Source organism: Sorex araneus, chromosome X (assembly GCF_027595985.1).
Source record: "Sorex araneus isolate mSorAra2 chromosome X, mSorAra2.pri, whole genome shotgun sequence".
Taxonomy (NCBI): domain Eukaryota; kingdom Metazoa; phylum Chordata; class Mammalia; order Eulipotyphla; family Soricidae; genus Sorex; species Sorex araneus.
In genome coordinates this window covers 282,301,836-282,322,392 of record NC_073313.1, presented here as the reverse complement: position 1 = coordinate 282,322,392, position 20,557 = coordinate 282,301,836, and the positions used below count along the sequence as shown (strand labels likewise).

The following is a 20,557-nucleotide window of genomic DNA, read 5'->3' as shown; positions in this document are numbered from 1 at the left end:
AGTAAAATTCTTTATTCTAGCATTAACCAGGCAAATTGTTTCTTTACCCAATTTACCTATCCCTCTTTCCAGTCAGATAGACTAACTTGGTCTTAAGGTGTAAATTCTATTTTTGTTGTATTTCATTCATTACTTTTATGTATAAAATGCCTACAAAACGATGGAACTCTCACAACTAGTTTGGTAGGCTTTCAGAAGCTGATCACAGGCCTGTATAGCAAGTAGCAGAATATTACTAAACCCTAAAAACACCCCTACTGACATGATTTTCCTTGCTATGCACAATACACTCTCAAATCTTGTTGACTTCTAAGTATAGACAGAAGGCAGTGATTCATGACTTTACTACTGATGTTATCATTATAGGCTGCATCTAAACTATAATTTATAGCAATATTATCTATATCCACATAGTACATAATTTTTTTTTTCAAACTTGTGATACACTAAGCAGTATTCTAGGGGCTCCTGCTGGTTCTGTACATAGGGGTTGGTCCTGGTGGTGCTCAGGGATCATGTCTTGCCAAAGAGTGAAACTGGGAAAATGAATTATTTAACCTGGGGATAAAAAGTTTATAATTCATAAGGAGTGTGTATGAACTATGCACTCCAGCTCTATCTTATAAATAAATAATTGTATTGCACTTATTTTGTGCTAGTATTAAGTGGGTAGGACGTTTGTCTTGCATGCAGCCGACCCAAGTTCAATTCCTCCCTCCCTCTCAGAGAGCCCAACAAGCCACCAAGAGTATCCTGCTCACACAGCAGAGCCTGGCAAGACCTATGCCGTATTCAATATGCCAAAAACAGTAACAAGAAGTCTCACAATGGAGATATTGCTGGTGCCCGCTCAAGCTAATCGATGAACAACGGGGCGACAGTGCTACAGTTCTATAGTGCTATTAATCTGTAAGATTCACTCCTATTTTAAAATATCTATATAAGTTAAATATGTTCTGCTATTAAAATGAATAAAATTTTTACAATATTTTTGTGCATAATAATTGCAGTTATTTCCCATATGACTGCAGAATGATAGCAGAGAGAGCCTCTTATTTGTTTCATTCTCCATGCCCTGAGAATTCATTTCTAGCACTCTTGTTAATGCAAGGGCAGGAGGAATCTTTAAACTCCTATTAAAAAGATATATTTGGAGGGCTGGAGAGGTACTACAGCAGGTAGAGTGCTTGACTTCCACTTGGTTAACTTGGGTTTGATCGTTGGCATCCCATATGGTCCCTGGAGTACCTCTAGGAGTAATTCCTGAAAGCAGATCCAGGAATAATCCCAAACATCTTGGGGTGTGACCCCAAAACAAAAGCAAAAATAAATAATGTATTTTTCACCTATATCATTGTCCAGTTTGTACAAAAGTTTGCATGGCAGAACTTAGAACATTCCAGACACTGGTCTAAAGTTAGAAGCCTGTACTGCTGTAGTTTTTCAGTCCTGTTCTGTCTAACATTAGGACCATAACACAGTTTAACTTGTTCTCTCCTCTAGCAAGCCTCAGACTCACAGATGCCTCTGGTCACATCCAGGCCCTTCATGGAAATTCAGCACTCTAGCCCTTGAACTATCTCACTTTATCTATTTTTCAATTACTATTTGCACTGACTAGTGACTTCCTTGTTTTCTGACACTTGCTGAATACTTCAGTTCAGATTTATGTAAAATAGCATCTGCTCAAAGTCACATGGCTCCCACCTTGAAATGCAGAATTTAGACAAGTAGAGAGGGCAGAGAACAAAGGTTGAAAACATTGACAATTTTGGGGGGGTCTGATGTTGGAGGTATAGGATTGGTAGCTAGCTGGATTAATGTGTCTTCTTGTCATTGAAAAGCTGTTGATCATAATCGATATTTATAGAACGTTTGTATGACTCTCCTAGTAGGATTGTTGCCAGGACAGGGAACTGCGGTGTTCTTGCCTCTTGCTCTTTGTTCAGGCATGTTGATCACCCTGTAACATTTTCACTTGTGGCTTTATAATTATGGCACTGTGGGGAAGCAGTTTTAGCATGTTTTTATGAAACCTCTTTTTATTGCCATTCAAAAATTCTGAATCAAATAGAACCATCACCTTGTTTTCACAAAGTTATAGACTGAGGAAGACGAGATGTAAATTCAAGAAACAATGGAAGACCAATGAAGAAATAGTATGTGTGCTCTTGGGATTGGGAAGGATTAACACATATGCACACCAAGGAGGATTCAATGGAGGCTAGGAAAAGGAGCACAGATGTTGTGGGGGAGTGTGAAGCTTGATCTGGATGTGGAAAAGTTTGAGGACTTGCACAGGTAGAAAACAATTTCAGTCGTCAATTCTTGCTACCTTGATTTCAACCTCTGAATAAACTGACTTATTGAGCACTGAACCCAGAACTGGAAACCATCATGTGGTCAGAGTCAAACTTTGATCTGTTTTGTCTGAGAAAACCTGGAGAGAGAAATCACTGTTTGTTGCCAGTGTATGTGGTTTGAATGAGAGGTTATATCAAGCAAGTTAGCAACCAAGGACAGCCTGAAGGTGAATTCTAAGGAAAAAGAGTAGTGAATTGCAGTGAAATTGAAATCCTTCAATAACCAGAAAAGCAAATAGTGCAGTAAGAAGGAGAAAAGGGAAAATAATTCATTTTATTAAAACTGTTAGAACATTGGAGCCAGAGAAAGAGCAGAGAGAGAGAGAGAGAGAGAGAGAGAGAGAGCAGAGAGAAAGAGGGAGAGAAGGAAGAGGGAGAAAGAAGGGGGAGAGAGAGGGAGAAAGACAGGGAAAGAGAGAAGAGAGAGCAGAGGAAGAGACAGAGAGAGGAGTGTGTACAGAAGATAAGGAACAGGTATGTGGCTGCAATTGTAGCATCTCTGGTTCAAATCCCCTGCCCCATATATGGTTCCTTGAGCGCTGCCAGGTGTCACGCTAAGAACCAACTGATGTGATCCAACCATCCCACCTTTCCAACACCCTCAAAAGTAAAATTACAAGAGTTTAAGAGCACATTTTTTTCTTTTCTTTTTTTCCTCCTCTAAACCAATGGAAGAATCAATCTCATATATGTTCCTCGGGACTCATTTACCATGCTAAGATCTTGGATAATTGGGAAAAGTTTAATTGTCTCCTCATAAGACCATTAAAAAGAAATTAATGTCTGTGTTTTTTCCTGTGTTACTGCTTAAAAATATAAAAACCCACACAGCTGAAAAATTTTTAGATAACTGGTAATTTTTGATATTTATTAGTTGCTCTGCATATTTCATTATATTGCAGTTCTATGGGCTTACTCTAAGGTGTGTGAAAAGAAGAATTTGAAAGTAAAGTAAACTAATGAGCAAATGCAGTGATTATAAGTGTAATCTCTATACAAAGAGATAAAAATACAGAATCCTGTATTATATCAGGTACTGTTTCTTACGCATTTTTATTTTCTTGTGTCGAGGAACACTGCTTGATATAGGTATTCAAAGAGCACTTGTTGAGTTAAATTGCATTTCACTCAACACAAAGAATTTTATTTATAAAACAGTAGTAAAACATCAAATATTTGATATTGACCCCATTGTGTTTACTATAAATTCTTGAGTAGATTTTTTATTGTGATGCTAATATCACAGACTTTGGGGAAGTATATTAAGAAAACAAATAAATCTACTGCCAAATTTTTATTAAGTAGAAAAAGCTATTTTTAGTTCCTTGTGTTTCTGTTTTCTTTTGTTTAAAATAGGTTATATATCTACGAAGGGGAAAATGTATCTTTTTATTTCAACCAGTTGTAACTGCAAGGTGTTTTTTTGGACATGCCTCTCCAACTAACCATTACAAACAGAAGAAATAGTAAAAGGGCGTTGGTCACACTTTTGATGTTCTGCACCTAAAAATCAATAAAATACATCAGACTACCTCTTAGGAGACTGGCTGCATCAGACAGTCTAATAAAAAAATTTCAAAGCCCCTTTAGCTTGCAGGCTTTTCTTTAGAGCTTGAGTCCTTTGGGAAGTCTTGGTCTGGCTGGAGCTAGCTGCAGTGTTTGTTGGTGATTTTGACGTAGAGGTGTTCTATCACCTTGTCATATTTGAGCTATCATCGTGAAGTGCCTTGAACCTAAAATGACTTCAGATTTAATTGGGATAGAAATTCTACTGGGTGGACAGAGAGACATCTCAATGGGCTAGAGCACATGTGTTTAGTTTAGGTTCAATCCTGATACCTTACGGTCCCCTGAGCACCACCAGAATTGACCCTAGAATCCAGAGCTGGGCATAGAGAGCCTCCTAGCAATGCTGGGTGTTCCTCCAAAAAAAGGGAAAACGCTAATGTGAGCTCTTAGCTTTGCTTCTCTCCTTAGCATAATTTGACTGTCAGCACAGAATCCTTAATTCCTGGAGGGTGTGTGTATGCGTGTGCCTGGTGACCAAGTTGTGGTTGATTCTCTTGGTGCCCTGCTTACCTATTCTAATATTCCATAGAGAAAACAGATAAGATCACAGTTGAGCTGTTTAGCTTTCAACATTTAACATAATTGATAGGTCTGAGGTGATGCGTTTATCTTATTTCCAAGAGCAAGCTTGCAAACCAAAGGGAGAAAGGTATGGTATCAGGGTAGATACTGCAGGGGTAGGGTTTTTACCTGGCACACAACTGAGCCTAGGCTGGAGCAATAGCACAGCTGGTAGGGCCTTTGCCTTGCATATGGCCGACCTGGATTCGATTCCTCCACCCCTCTTGGAGAGCCCGGCAAGCTACCGAGAGTATCCAGCCCACACGGCAGAACCTGGCAAGTTCCCCATGGCATATGCAATATGCCAAAAACAGTAACAACAAGTCTCACAATGGAGACATTTACTGGCGCCCGTTCCAGCAAATCGATGAACAATGGAACAACAGTGCTACAGTGCTACAGCTGATCAGAGTTCAATCCCTGGCACTACATGTGGTCCCTGGGAGCCTTGCCAGGAGTAACACAGAACCAGAAGTAAGCCCTGAGAACTCCTGGGTATGGCCCCCTAACCAATAACAATTGTTAAGATTTTAAAGAAATATAAGGTATTGGAGGTAATAAGCTGAATTTTAGCATGTAGAGTTGACTTCATAGTAGTAATAATAAACTCTACAATAACTGTTAATATTTACTAAAGAAATATTTTATCACACTTACATGGTGGAGAAATAATCTCAGTATTAGAGAGTATATTAATGAAATTTTGGCATCTCTATATTGGTAATACTAAGGCTTGAGTACAAATTTGGTTCTATGTAATTCATAATTTTAGAGCAGTCATTGCAAAATTTTTAGTTAACAAGAAATTAATCTGCAGATATTCCATTTTTCAATTTTGTTTTTGGGCCACACTAGACTTTGCTCAAGCGTCACTCCTGGCAAGGCTTGGGAGACCATACAGGATGCTGGGGATGGAACCTGGGGCGCTGTGTGCAAGGCGAGTGCCCTCCCTGCTGTACTCTCACAGGGCCCCAGTGGTGCTCTATTTTAAGTCACAAATGAACTGTGAAAAATTCTTTGGTGAAAAATGATATTAATGAAGGATTTTGTAGTTAAAGCTAAATTGCCCGATGCAGAATGCTCTAGTTAAAAAAAAAGTACACTAATCTATACTACATTTTTCTTTCTTTCGTTATTAACAGCTGAGATTCCTATGTAGCACATTTTGTATCTGGGCTTACCAATTTAAGTCTCTGAATCTACTCATACAATAATTTCCTTACAAATACATTGTTAAGGTGACTATAATGGGTTATTTCCTTAGTGTGCACAAATTCCACCTTTCAAGACAGTATCTGAAAGTGTTAAGTGATTTTTAGGTTGTTTAATCCATTGACGAAAACCAAAATGGTTGCAATATTTAGTGGTGGGAAGAGTCCCATAGGGGAATAATGAGGTTCAATTTCTTTCTGCTCAAAAGATAAAGGATATATTCTTTTCTCTAACTAAGTATCCTTTTGCAGAAGTAAGACAAAGACCATCTCTTGCTAGAAAAGATAAAAGGGAATAAAATGCGGTATTATTTTTATTACCATCATTTCATATGGAGAGGAGAATATAACCTTTCTCTTAGGATTCTGTCATGCCACACTTTATCAAAAAATTGTCTAAAAGCAAGGCACTATGTAGTGAGATGATTTCAAAGTTATTGTAGGAGGGAAAAATCTTAAAACTTTTCTCCCAATTTGACATGCATTTGCTGGTTGCTTCTGTAAGATCACCTATTAAAGGCATGGAGGAAAATGCTTGTTTTTCAGGGTGCTTTTTTGTTGGTTTATTTTGAGGGGCCACATCCACCTCTGGTCACAGCTTATCCCTGGCTCTGCGCTCACCCTGCTGGGGTTGCTGGCAATTCTGGCAATGCTGGGGCAAGGGCGAGCACCGAACCCGCACTGGCCCGGTTAGGCAGAGTGCTTTGCCTACTGACACCCAACTTAAAGCACCTCACCAGCAATTGATAATATATATGTTTGAATTTCATTCAAATCTCTTATTGAACTATCCAAAGAAACTTTAATTTGAATTACGTATTTCTTCTACCAGGCTGGGTAAATAAAAAAAAAAATAAATAAAAATAATACATAAGCCAGTGATTTTTCAAGTGTGAGTCTGAGGACTGGTCCACATCCTAGACTGTGAAGCTTGACAACCACCGATAAGAACTAACAGAAGAGACAGGTAGCTTCTGGATGCCCCAGGACCAAACGGACTTTGCTGCTCTTTGAAAATCACTGAAGAAAGATCTTTTGCCCTCAGGGAGCTTTGCTTTAAATTTAATCAATGAATTTTTTAAAAAATTAGCTTGCAAATCAATATAGTAGGACTGGAGTCAAGGCTGAGTACCGTAATTAATAGCAGTTTATTTATTTCAATAGAATTTGAAGTCACTCTCCCTGGAGGCAATTGCCCGGTCAGCATTGTTTCTCGCAGCACAACATAAATCTCCAATCACCGGGCTTTGACTATGAATACGAAAAACTGCTCGTGGGGTTTTTCTTTATATGCAATACAAAATTTCTGAAATAATTAATAATGATCTAACAGCTGCAGTCTGGGTGTTTTGAAAAATTGCTCAGTCTATTGCGATTTACTAAGCCATTTGTATAGACTGCCCAAAATATTCGAGAATAAAGATATTGCTGAGCATTTCTGCAAGTTCTTAAAAGCAGGACCTCAGGTAATTCAGAGTAGATGACTTCACCAATTTCAGAAAACCTTAGAGCCTATGCATTCTGATTCTCCTTCAACCCTTAAGTTGCCAATATTGCCGGACCTGAAATGAGGTTTGTTCTTTTATTTATTTGGTGGGCAGGGATGTCTTCCCAGCAGCGCTCTGAAGACCCTGGAGGCTTCCCAGCAATTCTCATCCAGTCAAGCCAGATTTTCAATGCTACTTCCTGTGGATGGGATGACACAGGGTCCTGCAGTGCCAGGGAGCACATAGGTTCCCCAGTGGTACTTGGGGCATCCAGGGCTGCATTCTGTGATGCCCTTGGGCCCTGTAGTGCCAGGGATTGACTCAGAACCCACGGGAACCTGAACTCCTATAGTATCTCCCTGGACCACTTTACTATTTAATTCATCCACAGAAAGTGTGTCTCTAGAAAGATATGTTTTATAAAACTGGAGAAGTAATTATGTATCAGAGTCACATTTTTAAGTATGTAGATATTTTTTCTCCATAGCAGGAATTTTAAAATTATTTTTGAATACTACACAGGTATTGATTTCATTAAACAATTTGTGTAATTCTGTTATGTACCAGGCCATATTTTTATTATTTTGCAAATGTTACCATATTTTATTTGGATCCTTGAAATAATTTTATAAGTTGAAAATTACTCTTTTATTTTACGTCTAAGGAAACAAACGTGCAGAAGATATTTTTCTCCTTAACAGGAGTTAAGGTACTTTAAGTTGCATGAGGCTGAGCCCAGTTTCATTCCCGACCTCACTCTGAGCACTGCCAAGGGTCTCTTCTGAGCAGAGCCTGAATAACCCCTGGGAGCCATCGAGTGTCACCTATTTCCTAAAGAATAGAGAAGAAACACCTGTGATTGGCTGGCTACAAAATGAGACTCTATGTCTCAAAAAAATTTCCTCATGATTGAAGCAATGGGAAGGAGACGTCAAAGTTGCATCCACAATGTCAGTCTTGAGTGAATAAAGTTTAAAATAAAACCTATAGTTATTTGAATTACGTATAAATGAAGATTTGTGATACTAGAGAATTTGGAAAGTAGGAACCATATTCATTATATCTATAATAAGTTTCACTTAATTTGTTTTGCCAGCAATTATTCCCCTTAGCACAAGATTTCTTAACCTATTTGTAAGATTTTATACTATCTACCAATGGAATCACAGTATTATTTTTGGTACACAAATTATTTTAGACACAGCAATCAGTTTCTATTAAGTTATTTTTAAAAGCTTGTAAATGTCTTATTTGCTTTTATAATCCCCAAATTATCCTAGTACCTATTTCAGAGCAGGTGTTCAGCAACTAATGGAGAGTGGATAATGGATAATAACTAATGGATAATGCAATTAATTTATTGAGGTGAATCCTAGTCCCTCAACTTTCAGACTTAAAGTTGCTGATAAGACATTAAATTCTTAAAATGACTAAGAATGTGTTGGATGGATAACAGGGAATATGATGCATTTTACAGAACTTTGTGGAATTAAAAATTTAGTGGCATAACTACCATTTAATAATTCACCAATTAGCAAAGCCATTATTCACTATGATTCATTATAATAGTAATTCTAGGGTGAGTGTCAATAGCATTATTTTACTAATTACATTATTAATTACATTATCAGTTTAGTTTCTGAGTGACCAGATATCCATATCATCCATATCATGATTTTTTTCAATTGTGATTTGTGTACTTAACTAGAGAATTCATTCTCTTTCCCCCCAATAGTCTAAAGCATGTTCTTACATACATCAAACTTCTCAGATGTCATGAATAAATAGTTTCCATAACTTGTCATTGGTTTTGAAAGATGGGCTGAGTTTAAATTACAAATACTTAGTCCATTCTATTCTCTGTTGCTCTTTGCTTCCTTGTGAGTATACTTTGCCAGCATGTCTATCCGTAACGTCATTGTTTTTCTGAATTGAGTTACCCAAAGTGGATGCCCAGTAACATTCGGTTACTGAAGCTTTCAGCATCGCATCCCCATGGTGCATCCTCTGCTCATCATCCAGGTGCTGCCTCTCTGCCCAGGTGAAGTTCCAAACCACATCCTCAAACAGTGCTATTTCTGGAACCTCATCCATTGCTTTTGTGTTTAGGGACACTGAGATCTTGGGAAGTGAGCTGGAGGAATTGAAGTGAGTAGTTAGAAAGGACTGGCATGATTTGCTCACGTCTCAGCCACTGGATTTAGCCTCTGCTTCCTCCAGCCCTTACCCACTGCTGAAGTGCATTCCCCACCAGCACAGAGAGCTTCAGTACTGGAGAGTTCACTCTCCTACTGTGCACGTCCCTTCCTTGCTCACCAAAGTATTCAATACATTTATGTTCATCTTTATTTGTATGTCTGTTCTGGTTTTCTTTCTTTTCTTTTTTATGTTTTAGTAAAGTAACATAGTTTAACTTGGGAAATACAAAGTAGGAGAAATTTGGGAAATAGGAAATAATTTGGGAAATACAAAAAATGGAAAGAATGAAGAAAGAGAGAGAGATAAATGGGGGTGGGTGTGGGGGGGAGAAGGAGAAAGTGAGGCAGAGACCCCTTAAGTAAGAAACAATGTACTCCAAGTTGGAATGTGATGTGTAGGTTTCTCCAGACGAACTTTCCCTGGTTTACTTGCAAACCAAGATATATTTTAATTATAGTATTTTCTCCCAAACTGATTTTAATAAGGTTTTTAAAAATACAGCGGTGGTGGTGGCAATAATAGTAGTAGTGATGAGATAAATAATGATCCTGTGATTTTGGATAATACGCCCGTGAAATTAGAATTTTATCGCAAAGACAGTAACTTCTATGCTTTAGCCAGTAATCAGTATAAATTATTTCTCCATATGAAAGACTGACAGGTCATCCAAATTCTTTGAGAACAGGATTGATTTTTTAAACACAAGATTTTTTTTTCTATGGGCCTGAGAGATAGTACACTGGATCAGATGCTTGTTTTATAGGCAGCAGAGGTGTGTTAAATTCCTCATTATCCCATATGGTCTCCTGAATCCAGCCTGAGCACAGAATCAGAAGGAAACCCTGAGTACCACTGGGTGTGGCCCCTGAAGATTAAAGCAAACAAAATTCTTTGATTACATAATATTCCAGATCAACAACAGCAAAAAGAATATTATTTAGCCTATTTTGAAGGGAAAACAGTCTGATAAAGTTGTGACAGGGAGCCTTAGAAAGGGTAGACTAGAAATGTGAAGATATGTGTTGCTGCAATGTTGCATAATAATTTATTTAACCTTTGAATCATGTTATTTTACCATGAAATGCAACTTAAAATATCCAAATTGCTACTGAAGAAGGTTTTGTTTATCCTAAAACAATACACTGACCTTTGTATACTACTTTGTTGTTCTTGTTGTTTTTGTGGGGTGCGCACACACCCAGTGGTACTCGGACTTTAACTCAGGGATTATTCCTGCTGGGATTCAGGGTACACTTTGGGGTGCAAAGGATCAAACCTAGGTTGGATATGTGCAAGGCAAGAGCCCCATTCTCTTAGTTTTTTTGTTATTTTTCTATCATGACTATACTTAGAATTTTAAAGCAGTACTTTGACTGGAGCGATAGCACAGTGGGTAGAGTGTTTGTCTTGCATGTGGCCAGCTGTGTTCAATTCCTTTGTCCCTCTCGAAGAGCCCTGGCAAGCTACCAAGAGTATCTCACCCACATGGCAGAGACTGGCAAGCTACCCGTGGCATATTCGGTATGCCAAAAACAGTAATAATATGTCTCACAATGGAGATGTTACTGGTGCCTGCTTGACCAAATCGATGAAAAATGGAATGACAGGGCTACAGTGCCACTTTGTCAAAGGTATATTCAGAAGGAAGGGAAGAAGGGAAGAAATCAGTAATTTCTAAATTGACCTAATGTGATGCTGCTAATAATGAAATAAAAGTTCAGTGATGCCCATTTTTAACCTTATAATAATAAATAAGGGGAAAATGCAGATATAAGCATTGGTTAAATTTATTCTTATAATAAATTCTGATAATATTCTAGTAAATGGAAATTTTAGGGCTTTGTTTAAGTCTTTTTAAAAGTTAAAGCTGTAAATATATGACTTAGGAAAGTGCAATTGAATTACCTGTTAAAGAATTTTTACGGAATCAATTAAATTGTACTTCTTTACAGTTCAGAACATTAGAAACTTCAGTGGAAAAATTTCTCTTTAAAAAGTATATTATGTATGGTTCATAAACGTTTACTTGGGATTTAGAAATTATTTGTGTCCCATGTAAAATTAATTACTGTCAAATGTACTTCAGAAAATTATTCTTTTTAAACTATGCACATTCTGATGAATTTTGCCCATATAATTCATATCTGCTATTAGTTAGACTTTAAAATGTCAGCAAAGTGTTTTTCAAAATACTCTAGAGACATCTGGCTCGTATCATTCCCAGGTTCTGTCACATTTTGGTGTTAGCTTTACATCACAATCATTTGATAGATAATTGTCACTAAAACAATCATATAAAGTCATATCTCTCCAGTGAACCAGAAAAAAAAAAACTGTTTAAAGTCATTCTGCTCTATTGAATTCTGAAGCTAGACAAGGCTTTTAAGCAAATTTAGCTAAATAAATCTGCACCCTGGAGTGCAGAATAGCGTTTTGTTTTTAATCCATTAAAGATCCTTTAATTTCTTCACAGTTCTTTGTCTGTCCCCTCTCAGCCATTTTCCTTCAGTGAATGAGCGTTTATACAATGGCAGGAAGAGAGGAGGGATCCCCCATTGATTTCAATGAGCCATCGAAGCAGGTGGTTTCAATAGAGTCACAAAAACTCCCAAGTACAGGTCCTCACCAGGCCATGAGCTTTCACCCACTATCTGCCACTGCCAGGAAGAGGCCCAGCGCCAGATGTGCTCCTGCCACACTGTCCCTTCCTCAGCATGCCCAGGAGAGGCCAGTGCATAGCGAAGGCTAATCAGAGACTCTGCATAGGACAGACTTCCTTGGGAAATCAGATAAGCAGATTCTAGCTCTGAAATGACGAATTAGAAAGGCGCTTATCCTTGAAAGGCTGATGGAAGCGCACCATTCGAGGGAGTGCTGGCAACCAAATGGTGCTCCTATGATTGTGCCAAAGGTGTTTCCTAGGCACCTCCTCTCTGAATTTCAGGAAGTCAAAGAATTCCGTAGTTTTATTGGTTTTTTTTTAATAGAAAGTATGATTGTAGTTGTTTGATCTTCTCTATGGTATCATTAATTCACCTCATCCTTGTCTCATAGTTGCTGATACTTCTCTGCTCTCCTTTCCTTCTTAACCTCTTTCTTCCTTCCACAATTTTGACCACTCCTGGGATCTGTTGACCCTTATGCAGCATGGCTTATAAAGATGTTAGTGACTATGTGAAATGAATTTAGCGAGGTGAGTAGCTTTACAATTTGGGGGTCGCAAGATAGTAAAGTGCTTGGGTGCTTGCCTTGCACACTGCTGACCCGAGTTTGATTCCCCGGTACCCTGTATGGTCGCCTAGGCACTATCTGGAGTAATTACCAAGCACAGAGCCAGAAGTAACCCCTAAGCACTACTGGGTGTGAGCCAATGCCCACCACCCCAAAAGAAATAAAAATAAAGTTATACATCACTATAACCATAGATATGGGGAGTGCAAGATGGTAACATTTCCCTTAAAAACATTTTTTTTCCTGTGTCTGAGTGAGTTGCGAATGATGTCCTCAGGAAATTTTAACTCACTGTTTGTCATTTATCTCAAGGAAATTAGTTCTTCATTAGGTTATATTTAATGTAACGTCAAAAAGGGCCATCTTTAGAAAATTACAATTTATAATTTATTAGTTGCAGTTCACTTTTATACTGATAAAAACTAAATATGCATTTTATTCTTGTTAGCAGAAACTTTAGACAAGTTACCCATAATGCAAACAGCCACATTTTGATGTGCCCAAATTCTTACCTTTCTATAATAATTGCCATCCAACAGTAGAAATCTCTCTTCTTTGATATTTTATTTACATATTAAACTTGATTTAAAAGACTCAATTCTGTAGAAACATAATTAGATATTAATAAATGAGGCAAATTCACATTTGGAGCTATAGTGGATGTGACTAATATTAAATACAAAATATTGTTCTAGAGCCAGAAACATAATAGTACAGTGGGTAAGATGCTTGCCTTGCATGCAGCCAACATGACTTAAATCCCCCACACAACATATGGTCCCCCAAGCCCTGCCAGAAGTGATCTCTGAATACAGAGCCAGGATTAAGCCCTGAGCACTGATCTATTTTTTTCTGACACAAAACTAATTTGTAGTTGTTTTACTTGTTTATCATTGTTTTTAAAAGATCTGAAAATTATTTAATATCCAGTTTCCTCATTTATGTATATAATAGAATGTATCCATAACATTTAGGAATTCTATGATTTTAATAATTAGGGTCTGAAGAAATTGCTGCCACAGGTTGCTCATGTCTGAGATTCCTGTGCGTGTCTCTTGATTGTGGGCACGTGGGAGCTGGTGCTTCTTGCTAGCCTCTAAAAGATGGTGACCGCTGGAGCTCTTAGAGGGCTAGCAGAGGGACGGCACCTGTCCCTGCCTGGAGCGGCCCAGTGGAAAAGGCCTATTGCGATGTCCCGAGCCATCTCTGCCACAAGTTGCTCAGGTCAGAGATTTCTGTGTGTGTCTCTGACAGGTGAATTTTTAATGTCAGAGTACCTGAAAAATATAGATCCTAATCCATCATAAGCACTGGATAAGCATGCAATATTTTAAAAATATGCTGTACAGAGAATGTGTAAAATAGAATAATAGTTTGGATAAATACATTGTCTCTGACATTGTATAAGCTTAAATCAAATCCATACTTTCTTTTTTTTAAGAGAAAACATGTATTTTTTTCTAATAAACATAAATAATCTGAGGTTGGTTAGCTTCACGATTCTCTGATTTAAGGAAATATATTTTCTAGTTAAACTGTCAGTTTTCTTGGAAATCTAAAAGTGTTTTTTCATAGCCCTGTAAGTGTGATTGCTACACACTTCTGTCTTCACCACAGTCTGGGTTTTGCTGAACCAACCATAATTTCCACACCATCGAGATGGACAGCTGAGAGTAGAGGCAATTTTTTTCCTGTAAAGAATTGATCTTCTAAGTTTCTTTGCAGTGTGACACATGTAATATTTTGTTATGCCATATCAGTTGACAAATGACAACAAATTAGCACATTTATTTTTACTTTCCCTTATTAAAACAGTGTTATGAAATTAAAGAAAGATCACCTTTGAAATAATGTCTATGTTTTTACTATTCTAATGAAGTGAATTTGATGCTTATATTTAAAATGTTACTGTATATAATTGCCCACTATTTGTTTTTGTTTGTCTGTTTGCTTCTTTGCACTGTTGCTTTGCTTCTGCCTTTAACCACTCTGAATTTAAATCCACTCAGCTCTGAAACAGATGATAAAATAAACTACTAATCATGCGATGTCCTAAATTTTGGTACTCCTTCTATTTTTCTTTCAGAGATAAAATTAAATGTCCATAATACTGTAGTATTTTCTTTCACTCTGTCTAGGAGAGTGAAGGACCACTTTCCCCCTAAGCTTTCATTTATTTGTGTTTATCATTATCTTTTCCCCTAACTTTTCTATACTTTGTTTATCTGTTTGGAGCTACACCTGGTGGTGCTCAGGACTTACTTTGGACTCTGCATTAAGGGATCACTCCTGGCAGGCCTGGGGACTGTTACAAGGTGCTGCGAATTCAGCCCCAGGTCAGTCGCATGCAAGGCGAGTACCTACTATACTTTCTCTATGGCTCACTAAACTGGCATTTTAACAATTATTTTCTGGCTGGTTATTGACCTTGGGACTTTCAGAACACGCAGGCAGGGAGTCTCCAGGAAGTCATCTTCAAGTGTTTTGGAAAACTAGGCGAGAGACAGCAGCTTCCCCTCTCCTTTCAACCAGGAGCAGGGTAGAAATGGGCATTTCTGGCCAACCCTAAGATGTACTGAAGCAGAAATTGAAGAGGTATGGCCCTAGATTTTATAAGTATCCCCCACCCTTCCACCCCATGGTCCCTCAGATGGGCTGGAGTTTGAACCTCATTGCTTCCTGGGCTGGAGTAATAGGAGAATGGAGTAACAGTACAATGGAGAAGGTGCTTGCTTTGCATGTAAGCCAAACCAGGTTCCATCCTAAGCATCCCATACAGTCCCTTGAGCTCGCCAGGCCTTGGGCATAGCTGGGTATGGCAGAGAGAGAGAGAGAGAGAGAAGAGAGAGAGAGAGAGAGAGAGAGAGAGAGAGAGAGAGGGAGGGAGGGAGGGTGGGAGAAAGAGAGAGAGGAGGGAGGGAGTTAAGGAGGCAGGGAAGGAAGGAAGGAAGGAAGGAAGGAAGGAAGGAAGGAAGGAAGGAAGGAAGGAAGGAAGGAAGGAAGGAAGGAAGGAAGGAAGGAAGGGAGGGAGGGAGGGAGGGAGGGAGGGAGGGAGGGAGGGAGGGAGGGAGGGAGGGAGGATGGGGGATGGGAGGGAGAGAGGGAGGGAGGAAGGATGGGAGGGAGGGAGGGAGGGAGGGAGGGAGGGAGGGAGGGAGGGAGGGAGAAAGGGAGGGACTAGTGAGGGAGGAAAGAGAGGTAGGGATGGAATGAGAAAGGGATGGGAAGGAAGATCACCACTTCCCTCACAGTTCTCTCATCCCAAACTAAATTTCATGGAAATCCTTTGAGATGCTGTATACCCCCCTTAGCTGGACATATGTGGGCATTTGGAAGAAACCCAGAACCCTTTCCCTGCCTTCCTTAGATCAATAGACAAGTCTGTTCTCTTCAGTTCACCACAAGAATAAATCATACTATATTGCAGTATCAAAGAGTTTGCAGATTTCATGTAGTATGTAGTTTTGAGTGTCTCCTTTCATTTGTTTCCAAGAGCTACTTTGAATAATTAGTGTTTGGCACAGAATATATTTTCAATAAATTATATATTAGTGTACTTTATAATGAACATTAAAATTATTATTTTAAAACTTTTGTTTTCTTTATATGTATTAGGAACCTATAGATTTCTCTGGGAGTTTACTGCTTTTATCCTAAATTACAAAGCTGGAAACTCTGCTTTCCTTTCACCTATAGGATTTTTAAATACCATGATGGCCATAAACATTTACTTTTTGTTAGTACTATTTTGTTAGCCTAGCACAATTTCTGGATTTTAGTTTATATTTGATAGTGTTTTCACTTATGAAGTAACAAATGCATAAATCCAAATATGTAGTTAAATAAAGTTGCATTATTTTTTTCTTTGTCTACTGCTTTTTCACTTAAAATAACCATGGCCTAAATAACCACTAGATATTGCATATAAATTAAGTAAGCCAGCTGCGTTTTTCTCATAGTAGAGACTCAGAAACCCAAATCTGGGGTCAAAGTGATAGTGCAGCAGGTAGGTTGCTTGACTTGCACTTGGCAGACCCTGTGTAATCCCCAGCATCTTATATGGTCACCTGAGAACCACTAGGAGTAATTCTTGAGACAGAGTTAGGAGTAACCACTTAAGCATCAGTGGGCAGGTGATCAAAACCTAAAAAGAAAAATACTTTAAAAAATCCCAATAATTCTGATATTCACATACTATTTATTTTATTTTATAATTGAATCACCATGAGATACAGTTGCAAAGCTTTCATGTTTGAGTTTCAGTCATAAAATGATCGAACACCCATCTCTCCACCAGTGCACATTTTCCAGCACCAATGTCCCCAGTATCTGCCCCCATCCCAACCCCCCCAACCATGCCTCTATGGCAATTTCCCCCCATACTCTCTATCACTGGGCATTATGCTTTGCAATACTGACACTGGGAGGCTATCACCTTTGGTCCTTTATCTACTTTCAGCACACATCTCCCATCCCGAACAATCCCTCCAACCCTCATTGACTTAGGGATCCCTTCTCTAGTCCAGCTGCCTTCTCCCCCAGCCCATGAGGCAGGCTTCCAAACATAGAGCAATCTTCTTAGCCCTTGTGTCTACTGTCCTTGGGTATCAGTCTCATATCATGTTATTTTATATTCCACAAGTGAATGCAGTCATTCTATGTCTGTCCTTCTCTTTCTGACTCATTTCACTTAGCAGTTTACCTACTCTTAAGACTTAGCGGTCTGTAGATCCATCTAAGACTGCAGTCTCAGGCGTGATGTGTCAACTTTGAGATTGGATGATGCCTGTTTTTGTTTCTGAGCCACACATCCAGCTGTGATCAGGGCTAACTCCTGGCTATATATTCAGGGATTACTCCCGAATGGTTCAGGAGACTCTCTGAAGTGCCAGGAATTGAACCCGGGTTGTCCACATGCAAGCAGTGTCCTACCCATGTATCCTCTCTACTATCACTTTCACCCCCAGATGGTTTAGAATTTTAACTGTTGGTGCTAATGAGAGGGAAAAATATTTTATAGGTTCAGCAAGCTTTAATAGACTCCTGTTGTACATGGATATTACATCTGAAAAGTATTTCATTAGTCAGCCAGATACTACCTTTTCTTTTCAGACTATAGTTTCTGTGATAAATAAGTACTAATCCAGTCTGATAAGACGTCATCCTGATGTTATTCCTTTAGAAATAATTGTGGGAAGAGGTTAGGTCTGAAGTATGTGCCAGCGCCGGCTTTCAGAAAACTATCAATTGTTTCTAGGAATATTACAGGAGAAGCCATCTAGCCAAAGCTTTTGTCCAAATGTCTCAAAAAGTATGGCTGTTTCCAGATTTATTTTTAGGGAAAAGTTATGGGGTTAGAATAGGGTTAAACTGTCAAAAGCCCTTCACTTTGGAAGTCTAATCCAGCCATGGTTTGACTTCCCCGGCTGACCAAAGTAGATTGCTCAGAAACTCAATATAGCTCAAAACACAAGCAGACTAACTCGGGTAATTAGCATATTTGGAAGGGTTTTGAAGACCTTATTTGGAACTGCATTCAGGAAGCAGCCCAGACCTGAAATTACTGCTGTGGTCTAATTATTTATCTTTGACATGACTAGAGATTAGAGACCTTGATATCATTTTAGAAAGGTCATATGAAAAATTTTACTTTCCCTTCGTGTAACTCATTGTTTTCCATTTGAATGCTTTAGAGAGAAAATATTTTTGAAAACTTCTGCTATTATCATAACATATTAACTTCCATTATAAAATATCTTACTGAATATTATATTCAGTGATACTGAGATCAAATTCTGTAAGATGATTCTCTCTTTTTTTTCTTCCCTACCTTCCTGATTCTTCTTGCCTCAGTCTGGTCTGCACAATCATAAAATATTCAACTATACAGCACTGTTATTTCTTCTGTAGTATACTGAGGTTCTTATAAGGTGGAATCAGTGAATATGGCTTATTCCTGACAACACTTTACATTTAATATAAGGGACAGAAGATGTATTTGGAGAAAATTATTCAGTTCTTGGCTCTCTACTGTTAGATATGCAAGTTTAGTCATTTTAAATTTTTGTAGTAATTGAAAATATGTATATATGTATGGGTGCAAAGTGTATACTATCAACATAGTGAATACTCAGTAAATGACAGCTCTTTAGTTTTATGCATCACAGTGTTTCCAGAGGCAATTGATTCACTTTTCAGTCTTTCAGTGAAAATGGACTCAGTTATTTGGCATGCTACTGTTCTCTTCACACAAACTCTTCATGGCGACCAAACCTGACCTTTCCGTGGGTTTCTTGCAAACAAGACCATTGCTCCTATCTGTAAAATTGAATGATTGGCCTCAATCAGATTTATTCATAGCAGTTGGGTCCTTTACTTTAAAATAAGTAGAGGCGTCCTGAAACTATATACAAAAATACTGGCAAAATGTGTGTGAACATGCATATCTCCCAGCATCACATCACCAAACTGGAGATACAAAGTCCTCTGAAGCTTCTGAAGATTTAATTTAGGGATGTCAAATAAAATATGCACACCAATTTTGTTATTGATATCTGTTATTTTTAGTGAAAGATAAGCAAATTAAAGTGTTATTGACAAATAGATATGTTTAACTTCTCAGGCTCCATTAGTGATTTCTATGATATTATCATGAATGTTTTGGAGATGATTTCTCAAAGGAATCACGATCACGAAATCCCGTTTATCACCGATTTCTTGGGCGGGCTCAGTAACCTCTCATTTCTTCCTTTCCCTGAGATCTTAGAAGTCCATCTTGACTCAGCCCTCCCAAGGATGTCGCACTGGGGGGCTGTTTCAGGGTCAGGGGAATGAGATCTAGCTTGTTACTGGATTTAGCATATGAATACACCATGGGAAGCTTGCAAGGCTATCCCATGTGGGTAGGAAACTCTCAGAAGCTTGCCAGTTTCTCCCAGAGGGAGAAGTAGGCTACAAGATAACGCTTCTGGGAGCTTGCTTTTAAGTCTCTGGATGTTGGCTGTTGATGGGATTACACACACCTGGGTTCCTCTGCCGGTACCTTCATGCGTGAGGCCTGTCTGAACGTATGGAGAGGGGCCTCAAGCATGGCTGTAGCTAGGTTCCGGTGGTCTTCGGCTGCTGGAAGCTCTGCTCGGGGTGGGGAGGGAAGCTGGAGCCCATCCCCTCCTAGGGGCCCTGGAAGACAGCCAGGCGTGTGGGCAAGAGACTCAAAGAAATACTTTTGTAAAAATGATTGAGCATACAGTCTACTAGTATAAACCCAGTAAAATATAAAAATGTCACTAAAATATGTGATTTGCCACTCATAATACTCAGCACCCGAATAGAAATATCAACACAAGATTAACTAGTTGCAGTACAGGTTTCTGATCAGTGTAGTGATATCACCCTTCTTTTTTTTTTTTTTTTTTTTTTTTTACCTTTTGGGTCACACCCAGCAATGCTCTGGGATTAGATTACTCCTGGCTCTGCACCCAGGAATTTCTCTTGGTGATGATCTGGGGACCATATGCTGGGAATCAAGCCCCAGTTTGGCCAAATGTAAGGGGGGCCCTATCCGCTGTACTATCCCTCCAGCACCTCACCTTTCATTTTCTGTCTCATATACAGATAACTTGATTTTAAGAAGTCAATATGGTCTTCTAGAAGTACCCATTTTGAAAATCATCAAGAATCCACTATCCTTTGAAAAGCTGATCTATAGCATGTATAGAATGAATTTACATGTGTTTTAGCTAATTCAGGAAATGCTAACTAATATCTTGTATGCCTTTCGTAAAATACTTAGCTCATTTGAGTCTTACAGTGTAAAGTTGGAAATAAAGTTTGAATTTACATACTCAAATTTGGAAAATACAAACTGGAAAAGTTTGAAGCTACATACTCAGATTCATTCTGAGTTCCCTTACCTCTCTAGAATTCTGTGCTCACA

General features: G+C 38.6%; 1 protein-coding gene across 1 annotated transcript in view; it reads left to right on the top strand.

Annotated features, from left to right (window-relative positions):
• NRXN1 (neurexin 1) overlaps positions 1–20,557 on the top strand; it is a 1,268,129-nt gene that overhangs the window by 177,361 nt on the left and 1,070,211 nt on the right.